Here is a 12,520-nt window from a genome sequence, read left to right as displayed (position 1 = left end):
TGACGGTTCTTCCTGCACACTGCCCGAAAGACCTCTCGGCCTGCGATGGACTCCACGTCTAAAGTGCAGGTAGCAGGAACTGATGTGTGACCTGGTGAGCAGCTGGAACAACTCACTATCACTCAAATCAGCTACAGATCACAGTAACACTTCAGAGCTGGCTTTCCATCCTGGTTTCCTCGCAAATTACCTGTGTGAGCTTGGTTTTCTCATCTGCAGGTTGGGCATCATGTAACTCACCTGCTACAGCTGTGAGAGGCCAAATGACTTCACCCAAATAACAGCAGTGGAACACAGCCTGGCCAGAACTAATAAATACTGACTGTACTTACTAAACCTGGGCCCCTGAGCCTCCTCTGATGGCTACCTGTGAGGCTCCTGCTGACAACGGCACTCTGGGCAGTTAGGAATATGTATACAGGTGACGGGCAAAGACACAAAACCCCCAAAGCTAGAAGCTGTGCAAGGTTATAACTGTGTCATGGTGACCGAGTGCAACTCACCTTTCTCCTTGTCCTTCCTTCTTGGATCCGAGCAATCACCAAGCCAACTGGAAATTTCTGATGTCACCTGAAAAAAATAAGGAGAGGGTTATACCAGGAAAGCATATAATAATGTAACTCATTTTTAGGCTTAAAATATGGAGGGCATAGCTTTTGAATACCAGGGTCCTCTGATGCTCAGAAAGCCAGGACTATTAAAATAGCTACTTACTCCTCAATACAGAATAAAACTACACTCATTTAAATAAACAAAACAAAGGGAGAAATCCATTCCCTACATCAATTGCAGATGTGGTAAATCAAAGACTACTTTCCAAGAATGAAGTTTTTAATGGTAAACTAGACCTAGAATGAACCAAGATATAAATCAATATGACTATTACACTGGATAGTAATTTTTTCAAATTATAACAAAACTCAAATTCACAATGGGCCTTGATTATAAAATGATCTGCCACTAAGTATTAAGCTGTTCTGCTTTTACTGGGCACTTTTGAGAAAGACTCCTGTGATACTATCATTGGATGTTGTGATCTGATTGTATATCTGAATTCATTAAATGGGATAATGTGCTAGGAGTATCTAACTCCATGTCTGGCCTTTATCATGTTTTCAATAAATATCAACTATACTACTATTAATTACACATTTTTGTGGGTTCCTAGAGTGCTGAGTTGTCTTGAACCATCCATATAATCTGTGAACAAACGTACACTGATGTCACTAGGGCTGCTGTCACTGCTGCTGCTAAAACAGATATTTAATCTTTAAATCCGGCCTCTGTTCAATCTCATTCTGACACCAGGAAGAGTAGTATTTCAAAAGGTGGTTAAAGATAATAGCTCCATTCTCAACTTCCCCATCATTAGGCTCAAAGAAATCACTCTAGACCCTTAGGTTGGCAAATGAAAACAGAGAGAAGAAAGGAAAAGGGGAAAAAGAATACCATCCGATTTGAAACAGAAAACCTGTAACCTTCACACACAAGAGAAAGGATTGTTTGGGTGGCATTTTGTCTCCCCTGCCTGAGCATCACACATCATCACTGCGGTGGTTTCTGAGTTCCTGAGGACAGGGCCAGACTGGTCCTCTGCTGCCAGTCCCATAAGCCATACCTGCCACCTCACCAGACGGCGAAGGAGGAACCTCGCCTGTTGTGTTACAACGCAGGCCACAGCCACATGCCTGCTGCACCTGCCTCCCGCTCCCAAAGCCATGAACTTATTCCCAGACCAACCTCGAATGCGACAGACTCTTGATCACAGGATAGAGGAACTTGCCATTTTAGGCCAGATGAAGGGGTGCACCCTTTGGGACCCCAAGGGTTGACAAGCAAATGCTGATCAACTTGTTAACAGGGAGCAAGCAAAACCTACTAAGCTCGCCAACTTCGGCCCTGGGCTTTGTAATGGATCCTATTTACTCTAACTGGTATATGGTGAGGCTGGGTAGGGGCTGTTTTCTAAACACCTCCCTGGTAAGTTTGAGGATCCTCCAGGGTTGTTGCTCCAATGTGCACCAGAGGGTCAGGGGGGGTGGTCTGAGTTTCTGCCTTTCTAGCACACTTGTAGGCAAATCTAAGGTTTGAGGGGTGGTCCTTAGAACACACTCTACACAAACCTGAGCTTAGAGTATCCTGGTAATCCTTCTAAGTCCCCAAGGAGCCTCAGGCAAGCTGACCTCATCCCTCTGCAGCCACAGCGGGGACACTGCTCACAGCCTAAGAGACAGTGGGCCCTCACCAGTTCTATACAACTTCAAGGCAATCAGACCCCAGGCCTGAAATGCCCCGCTGAAGGGCTCTACGTTTAACAGAATGTTTGCTTGGGCTTTGTTTAATCTGCAGGGTGTTTTTTCCCTTGGTTTTCTGCATTGGCATGATAACCAGGACCTCCCGGAGAGCCTGGCTGCCCCATGGGTCCTAACTCTTTTCCCCTGGCACACTGGCTGGCCTCTGTCCTCAGGAACCCCGCCTTGCTGCACACACCTCCCCACCACTTAAGCGCTGCTCTTCCATCCTTACTGGGAAGTGGGTGGCACCAGGCCAGCAGCAGCCCACCATGCCCACCACCACACCTGAGGCAGGCTAGAGCTTGCAGCTGGCTGCCTACAGCCTGCCCCAAAGTTCCGCTCTTCCCCTCTGCCTCGAGCCCCCACCCCTATCAGATCCTTCCTGACCCCCCCACAGGTGCTTGAGCCCTGCATCACCCAAGTGATCCCCAGCCCAGGTAGGATGCCCACCTCAAAGATCCCTTCACCCAAGACAGAAGAGCCCCGGACACAAAAGCCTTCCAGGTGAAACACAGAACAGGCCAGCCTAGAGTCAGGCTACTCCCACAAACCTCCTGTCTTCTCCAACAAGCATACCAGGACCTCAGTAAGCCATGCTGACTCGGAAGACCCCACTCGGAGAAGACCAGGGCAGGGAAGGACAAATACATGGATGGTCTATGGGCCTCAACACTTCATAGGAACCCCTACACAGAGCCCTCTTTCTGGCCAGCATAAGGGCTGTAGTTTAGGGAAATTCTTGGACCTTATGAATGGCTCCAAAACCAGAGGGAAGAACAGGAAGTGGTGGCACACACCTGTAATCCCAGCACTCGGGAGGCTGAGGCAGGAGGATCCTTGCGAGTTTGAGACTAGCCTGGGCTACAAAGTGAGCTCAAGGCCAACCTGAGCTGCATAGCGAGACCCTGTCTCAAAACAAAACAAAACAAAACAAAAAACCCAGAGGGAAGCAACTTTTAGAAGTCACTGTGTAGAACTCACTCCTCGAGGAGCCCAGGTAGCCAGGCATCTGTCAGGAGGTCATGAGGCTGGGCTAAGTTCTTTTCTAAGACCCTACCCAAGGCCAACATGTCCAGCAGTCACTGATATAATTAGGGGTTCATGACAGTGATCTCATTAATAAGAACAAATGTCAACAATATTAATGTCTTGATAATGAGTCCAGCCCGGACTCTGTTGTCCTTGTACCACTGCGGTCATACATGTAATTTTTCCTTAATAGGAAAAGGGGCCGACGGAGACAGAGGGCCTTGGTCATAAACATCATTTGGCCTCAGTGGTGACTACTTCTTTCCAGGCTCCTTACTCGGTAGTTTTCACGGAGACCCCTAGTTGAATGCCTCATTGCTGTCATTGCAGATCTTTCTAGAAGGCCCCCACCACAGCCAGAGAGCAGCCCCCCTGCTGCAGGCCAGGTCACCTGAGGCCCTCAGGTGCCCCAGGGTGTTTCTGACTACAGAAAGGCCCCAAAGCCACCCACCCGTGTGGGAGCAGTGCGGTCTGGCAGGACGGGCATCAGTGCTGCGGCCCAAACACACACACACTCAGCCCTGCAGCCTAAACACCCAGCACACATCACACCCAGGCCTATAAAAGATAATTATACAATCTGATCTGGCAAATTAGTGCTGCAGAACTGTCTAATTCTCACAATGAATTTGAGGGCTGGATCGGCAGGAAAAATTAACCTGGATCTTTATTGGGATTTGCCCCCAGGTCAGGATTAGGGTTCATTTATCTCTTTTATTTTCCTGCTGAGGGAAGGTGGAGAGGCTTTCTCTCCTGCCTGCCCACCCCTCCCTACCCCATCCAGGCTTGGCTTTGAGACAAGCCAGCTGCCTGGGACCTTTCCCACGCACTACAGCCTCCAGCTCGAGTCCTACAGCACCAGCTAGGAGGGAGGGAGGGAGGGATAGACAGATAGACAATAGAAGGATAGATAATTTTTGACAAGGAAAAGTTCAGGCATCCCAAATCCAGGAATTCAGTCAACACTAACTCAATACAAGGTGCGTGAACTGACATTCGCAGGTTACAATTTACCTCCTAATTATTCTGGCCTAACGCTGAAGTGTTTCCTTCGCGAACGCTCACATATACACATTTCTCTACCTCCTCCACCTCTCTCTTTCTCTCTCTCCCTCTCTCATTCCCCTCCATCCCTTTCAAGGAATCTTCACAGGAGATGGTCATTAGAAGGAGTTGGTGCCTATCTCCTTAGCTCATTCAGCAGCAGAATCAGCCATGCATGGTGGTACAAATCTGAAATTCCAGCACTAGGTGAGGCAGGAGGACAGTGAGTTTTAGGCCGGCTTGGGCCCCAGGTCCACCATTGCATTCAAGGTTGACCAAACTATACAGCAAAACCTTATTTCAAAAAAAAAAAAAAGAAGGATCAATAGATGGGCACAGAGGTGCATGCGTGTAATCCCAGTACTCTGCAAGGATTATCCTTCATCTAACAAAAACAGACACCATGGCAGGCCTTCACAAAAACTTTACTTTGGTTACCTCTTTTTTTTTTTTTTTTTTTTGGTTTTTCTCCGGTACCGGGAACCGAACTCATGACCTTGCGCTTGCCAGGCAGGCGCTTTTGCCGCTGAGCTAAATCCCCAGCCCCTAAACTTTACTTTGGGTACCTTTCTCAGGGTTCCCCTTGGGAATCATAATACGCTACTCACACTACCTCAGCCGCACCTTGACCACACACCCAGGGCTTGAAAGACAAGGCCCCAGACAATACAGAGGTATTCAGCTTTCACACCGTCTTAGGCTAAGAGGATGTAGGTCTGTCGGAGAAACAGTCACAACGGATGCACAGGCTGAGACAACTTTCCCCCTATTGAATGCCTGCATAATCTACCCATGAAATTATTCAAATGTGCCTCTCTATCAGACCAACCCGGCTCAGAGAATATGTGTTGTGTACAAGCTACAAGGCAGGGGGTGGTGGGGGTAGCCTGCAGCACTACTCCACTTCAGAGCAGGACTGACTGTATGCGGGCAACTCACTCAGCAAACATACACATAGGGGTATGTGTGTGTGTGTGTGTGTGTGTGTGTGTGTGTGTGTATTTCAAGGACAATGATTTATGGGAAAACAAACTTTTTTTTTTTTTTGGTGGTACCAGGTGTTGAACTCAGGACCTTGTGCATGCTAGGCAAGCACAATACCACTGAGCTACATCCCCAGCCCAAACAAACCCCTGTAAACAACTGTCATTTCTTAAGAGTGGTGAAAAGACGAGCAGAACTTGCAAAGGTATCATCAGTCACATGGTGCTTTTTGTAGACCTCTAGCCAAATCTGACTCCAGTTCCAACATGGTTGAGACAAACGTGCACTTTCTGGAAAGAGGTAAACGCCCACCCTGACACGACCAGATGGAAGAGTCTTGGGAGGACGAGAGCGCAGCAAAGAAAAGCATGTCTCCTACTAAACAGCGGATACAGGGATCCAAGCTTCCTTTAGAAGAGGGATCCATTGCAGGTCTGAGCAGGAGGCAGGGAAGATGAAAAGATACCAGAAAGCCAGTAACAGTGTTGTAGACACAGGGAGAAAAGTCTCAGCCTACAGTTAGGCGATCAAAGCTACGCGCACATACGTGAGTTCCAGAGGCAGAGAGTTCAAGACAGATCTTAATGTGACCACTAACCAGCTGTGTTACCTTGGATGCCTTCTCGGACAACAGCAGTGACTACTCCTGCCCCTTGCCAGCCCTCCACCCTCACAGCCGTCCTTTCTATTTGAGGATGCAAAATAGGACCACACCTGCTTCTATACTGGTACTAAATTAAACCACACTTTCGACTGCTTTGCCTGGGCCATAATGAGTAATTAATACATGCTATCTGAGTCTTTTACTGTAAAAATCACAAAATTACATACAAACACAATTATAGATTATACAAATGCAGAAGAAAGCAAAAGGTTAATTAGTAGTCATCTCCAAGCACCAAGTTTAGGGGCATTTGTTTTCTTAGGTTTTAATGTCTAAGGTGAACAAACATTATTTTGTGAAGAAGAAAGGTGCATGGTATTTAAAAAATAAAAATAAAAAGACATTCGAAATGAAACTGTCAAGATGGTCTACAAGGCAGAATAAAAGTAGAAGCTGCAAGATTGCTTGCCAAATCTGAAACAGCTTGGAAACAGGACAGAAAGCTACAGTCTGAACCCAAAGGTTGGGTTCAAGGTGAGACCTAGCAAGAGAACCTCTGGGTCCACGGCAAAATGTAGAATGAGACTGGGAACTGGCGCATTCAGACGGCGAGTGTGACAGTAAGCTCAGAGAAGCTGCGATGCCAGGGACAGGAGTTTCCAAGGAAGGATACGGTGACCATAGGCTTGAACAGTGGGCGAACTTGACCAAGAATCTTAACCCAAACAATAGACTGCGGGCAACAGGGTAGACTAGACCTGCTCCGTGGCATTTTCTGAATACCTGCGCCATTACAAAGGACTAGTGACACTTGAGTTTCTGCTCAGGACCTTCGGCTCCGTGCGTATTTCTCTGTGCCTGTTACACAGCCCAGGATGGAAGCAGAGGACCCAAGCAGAGGCCACATCAGCAGAGAGGGGTCTGCTGCCCATGCAAGGGCGCAGCCTGGAGCCTGAGACCCAGGACTCTCAGCTCTCTTCTGCCAATTTTCAGGCTTCCAAGGAAGGGGTGCGTGGGGGACGGCAAGAGGGGACCTCATTCTGGGGCGCCAGTCTCAGAATCTTTCCCCTCTCTGGGCTCCCTTCTTCCTCATGGAACCAGCACAAAGGGAGACCTCAGCCCAGCTATGTTCGTCTTTCCCCCTTCCTCGAAGATGGCCCACACTCCTGATCCTGACTTCTTCTCTAAGTCCCGCTTGCGAGCTGCTCCCAGGGCGAGCTGGTCACTGGCTCCCACTAGGATCTCACACTGGCACCCAAAGGCATCACCTATACCCTTCTCAGCCAGCCTCTCCTCAGAACTCTGCATACTGAATGAACCTTCTCCCCCATGCTAATGAGAAGGCCTCAGTTAAAATCACGACACCCAGTCACTTCTGCTAATGTTTTTTTTGTTGTTGTTTGTTTGGTTGGTTGGTTTTTTTTGGTTTTTCTCCGGTACCGGGAACTGAACTCACGACCTTGCGCTTGCCAGGCAGGTGCTTTTGCCGCTGAGCTAAATCCCCAGCCCCTACTTCTGCTAATGTTGTTCATGATGTGTGTTCTCTTCTAACCCCACAGCCGTGATAATAGCTAAGGCCCTCATCAACCTTGAGTCCAGCTTGTTCCCATAAAAACAGCATGATTGACTGAGCGCTGCTATTATGTCTCAGCTCTTGACACGAATTACTTTATTCAGTTTCTTTAACAATCCTCTCTCATCTTATAATCACTTCTGGTCTGGCCCATTGTCCTTCCACTCAATGGCTGGCTGTCTGCTAGAAAGCTCTAAGCTCTTTGGTGCCTCAGGACCTTTGCACCTGAAACACTTCAGAGTCTCCACGCAGTGACAGCACTTCTTCAGAGAGGCTCTCATTGACAAACCTATTGTAGAGGCCACCCATGAGCAGCACCACCTGTGTTCTTCACTGTCTGTACCCCGCCCTGAAATGACTGTATTTCTTTCATTTTAATTTGTGTCTCTACCCATGAGACTGTAAGATTTTTGAGTACATACAAGGTGTCTGCTTTTTACTCCACTATGGAATCAAACGCTTGAAACAAGCCATTTTATGGCTGAATAAATAGAAGAATATTAGTAGCCCCATGTGGAAGACAAGGTAGTTGAGAGATTTAAAATCTGTTCGAGATCTCCTTGGTGGTAGGTAGTTGAGTGGATATTTGTACCCCATGTGGAAGACAAGGTAATTGAGAGATTTAAAATCTGTTTGAGGTCACCTTGCTGGTAGGTAGTTGAGTGGATATTTGTACCAAGGCCCTTGGCTCCAGGGGAAACGCTGAAGGTCAGCTTCCTCTATGGCAATAAACCCTTGCCTGAGCCCTGTGTCTTCAGAATGGGCTGTTGTAGTCCATTCTATGCGGTTCTCCCAGTTGATTAGTCTAACATATCAGTCAGCTCTGCCAAGCCCTGCTCAACAGCCATCAATGGCTCCCTACTGCCTTCCACATTCACATCAAAACCTCTGCTTGACATAAGAGCCCATCTACACTCTTCATTCTCTGGTCTGGTTAAGCTCATCTTCTCTGCCTCCCCAGGCCCCAGTTCACTGCTCCCCAAACCCATAAGCCCTCCCTGTCCTGACTCCCCACACCTGTGCCCAAGCCCAGCACACATCCCACTGCCCACAAGCAGGCACTTCACTTTGCAGTACTCATAGGAGACACAGTAGTGACCACCAGCATACCACACTGGGCACTAAGCGTAGGATAATGGGCGGGGCTAGGTTATCTGACCTCTCCCTCCAAGGAGACCTTAAATTCCCTCTGAGGAGCCCCGGGTCCTGTGTGTGTGTGTTTCTATAGCCTTGCGCAGTGCACACATCGTCAGCGCGGCAGCCAGGATCATCAGAGAGCATGTATGTGCCCCACTCCATGGCCAGCCTCGGTGACGGCACAGCACTCCCTCGTATCAGAGCAGGACCTGCAGCTCCTGGCAGCTCTCACCTCCCTCAGGTCTTTCTCTATCTGCTTCCTCCTGGAGCTGCACGCTTGGTCTAACTCTTAGTTCTCTCTCAGCTCCTCTGGACTATAACTTGAGTTGGAAGACTCAACCCTCTGTGCATAAGAAGAAAGAAAAGAAAAAGAAGCTTCCAACTTTATGGGCCCACCAGGTTTTCGCTCCTCAAACCACATCTTCAGCCCTAAGGACGCCCACTGAAGACAGCGTCCGCCCAAACCCAACAGCAAAACAAGAGACTGGGCATCCCCTGGCAGGGCTCATGATGTCACTGTGGTCTGTGCGGCTCCCAGCTCCCTGAAGGACGAACCACAGAAGGTGTCCCAGGCCTGGGTCCACCACACCAGTGCCAAGCTGAGCCCCCGTGTCTGGGTTTCACCATGTTTAAATGGAAAATAAAATGCTCGACTCAAAAACACTTTTCCACTGATATTTTAAGGGAAAATGAGATCACAGAAAATCAGGGAGGTAAGCTGAAATGGTATGACCCCAAGCAACATTTATTTTCTGAAGAATCCTCAGGGAGGTTTGTTCACCAGATAGGATGGGAACAAATCAGTGGAGAGCTTCAGCCCAAGAGACCACCTGGATGGCAGCAACCCTCCCACTCCCACAAGACTCTCAGGAGAAGACCTGAGCTCCCTAAAGGCAGCTGATCCTCTCTGATTCTTGAGCTCTGTGGGCCCCCAAGGTCCCTAGGTTTGCAAAAGCGGCCGGCGGCCCCCTTGCTAGCCAGGTCAACATCTGCCTCTGCCAGAGATACCAAATGTTTCCAAACCCACCCCAAGCCCAGCTCACCGAGCTATGAATAGTTATTACCATTAACTTGCAGCATTAATTAAAAAGCCTTCGGCCAGGCACATTCTCATACTTTTTAAAAAGTCATTTGGGTAATCGCCTTTCCATGCCGCAAACTTTCCGAGCGACTGACAGGTTGACATTTCACAATGTTGTTTGTTTTAATCAAGGGGGGGGGCAGCGTGGTTCTCTGGCTCGTTTTTCAGGTGCCTTGATTTATTGATTGGCAAATCCTGACTTAATAGCTGTGCAGTGAGGCTGGGGGAGAAGGTGGTGCCACCTCCCTGGGTTGACATCCAGAATGGTAGAGAAGGAAGCAGCTGCAAGGCCCAGCCCCTCTGCCACTCTCAGCCTGTCTCCTGACACTCAGGTCCCTGGATGCCCTGGACTCCCCACACGATCTCTCCATTCCTGTTTCAGATGTCCAGCATCCCTGCCAGACAAGGTTGACTTCCTGCACCAACACTCCACATGTATCCTGGTCTAGCCAAACTCAGAGGTAGGCATCAGAGAGGATGAAATGCTCCATGGTTCTCAAACTTACTTCTTTAAAGCAGCAAGATCCCAAGATCAGGCTGGATTTGATTAGTCTGAATCCCTCCTCCACCATTTATAAACCTTGGACAAAGGCCTTCACTGATCTGTGCCTCAGTTTCCCCACCTGTCAAAAATGTGTATAATAATAGACCTAACCACAAGGGCAGTTTGGGGATCTGATTGAATAATATTTGTACAGCACTTAAAGTAGTGTCTGCAGGAAAAATATCTGTAGGGTTCCTGGGCCACATGGTTGAAAAGCCTGGGTTTTATTTTAAGGACTGGACACTCTCAACTTTCCCTGCCATACATAAGCCTGCTGTGTCGAAGAGCCTCCAGTGGAAAGACAAACAGGCCCTCCTAAAAAGGACACAAGGAGTGCCCTACACTCCCTCTCCGGGGCAGGCGGATGACAGAGGGCCAGCCCCAGGGAGGCCTGAGGTTTGCAAGGAGATCCACCCTTCCACCCAGCACAGTCAGGACCACACCGCAACTGCCCAGCCTGACAGACATGGACAGCCGTGGCCACACACCCTTAAGGGAAGAAGGGTTTTTCTTAGAGAAAAACCATCAAGAAGCCCTCAAGCAACCCAACGGCAGCAAAAGACAAGAAAGACGCAGGCAAAACCTCATCTGTAATCACCTCTACATCACAAGCGCATTTCAGCATTCACCTAGCACCTACTGTGTGCTCAATAGTAGAACAGGCGCCAGGAATACAGAGAAGGTAAGGCAGGTCCCAGGCCGTGCAGAGTCAAAAACTGATGACATAAAAAGCAACTATGTTCATACTTTGTGAAGCTTATTACATGTAATGCATTCTACATGCATGTGTAAGTGCATATTATATGTACCATATATTTCATATGCTTATTGTACATGGATAAGAAGATGGGACCCACCTCCCTGGGTTGTCGGGACGGGGCACCTCGGGCTGGTATGGCAGGATACGGCTGCAGGGTCACCTGAAAGAGGGTTAACCTGGTTTGGTAGAAGGATGCTGGGTTTACCTGGGAATAAATGACAGCTCTGGTGCTTGCTAGCTGTATGATTTTGAGCTCCACCAGGCAGGCAGCTGGGGATCAGTCAGTCACAGAGAAGAGAAAGTGAGACCTCATGGCAGAGGCAGGGGCCTAGAAAATAAGGCCAGAGGGAGGGACCTGGCTGCATTCCATGTCAGACAAGCAAGTAGAGGAGCCTCAGGGAAGCCCAGGGACAGTGTAGCCTCCACCTGCACCAAAGATGCTGCTTTATCATCTCCATCACCCAAATCCAAATCAGGGCCATCGTCCTCATCTTTCCTGTCTCCCAGGGCATCTGGACACACTAAGCTGGGGTGGCTGGAGAGCTGCAATTTCAGAAGTAATGCCAGCAGAGAACTCAAAGGGTGGGCAGTGGCTGTGGTTTCTTTGGATTTATCAGAAAATCCTACCAGAAGTTATTTAACCACAATATTTAAAAATACTGAACTGAAATCATAAAACCCCACACTGTGACACCTTCTTTGCATTAGGATGGCTTGCTGATTTTAAAGCTTTGCCCTGTGACTAGGAGCTCAATGTCAAGGCTGGTGGACTTGGCTGTCTTCTGATTCCAAGGCCACCAGGGAGCACATGTTGATGGGTACCTTTTAGGAGCAGGCAGCCTGGGAATCCAAGCCCGGCTCCTCAGCAGGGTGACACCGTTGATTTTAGGGTAGTGTCTGCACTGCAATTCTCTTAAACTGAGTTAGAGGTAAGACAATAACAAGAGCATCGGTCATCACACATCAGGCTTCTGACTTAGACACTGGACCCTCAGGATGCAGGCTGGACACCCACTATCCAATCCACAGACATAACCAAGAAGACAGGGTGGGGACAGAGAACAGAGTGAAAGAGGTTGACCTTCTGTCAAAAGTCTCAGAAACCTCAAATTTACTGCTAAACAGACTCTTATGGAGCATCAATTTGCACACATGGCTAAATGTGTAGGGGAGCAGAGAATAAACACATGACTTGTCTCTTAGGGCTCAGAGACTGATGCAGAAAGTCAACACAGCCCAAATGCACAGCAGCTATAGCCCATGCATGCATACAGTCTGTAGAATCATGTATTAAACCACCGCGAGAACAAGCAGATTTTTACTAGTTTATGCACCTAGAAGGTCAAGTTCATAGCCAGGGGAAGAGTGGGTATGCCAATTACCTTGGATGTTTCAGAAAGAAGTGGACAGAATTTCAAGTTATTGTAGGCATACAATAAGCTTAGCATTATTGGTTCCCGGTATGACTTG

General features: G+C 48.4%; 1 long non-coding RNA gene across 1 annotated transcript in view; it reads right to left on the bottom strand.

The window, feature by feature from the left end:
* Positions 1 to 12,520, bottom strand: part of LOC106146434 — a 50,532-nt gene that overhangs the window by 22,288 nt on the left and 15,724 nt on the right. Inside the window, exon 2 of the long non-coding RNA XR_001230870.1 lies at positions 504 to 570. This is a non-coding gene — a long non-coding RNA (uncharacterized LOC106146434). The remainder of the gene's footprint in view (positions 1 to 503; positions 571 to 12,520) is intronic.

This window comes from Chinchilla lanigera, unplaced genomic scaffold, assembly GCF_000276665.1.
Source record: "Chinchilla lanigera isolate Chin_1 unplaced genomic scaffold, ChiLan1.0 scaffold00077, whole genome shotgun sequence".
NCBI lineage: Eukaryota > Metazoa > Chordata > Mammalia > Rodentia > Chinchillidae > Chinchilla > Chinchilla lanigera.
Note: the sequence above shows the minus strand (reverse complement) of the source record. Positions and strands in the feature narration are given on the sequence as shown.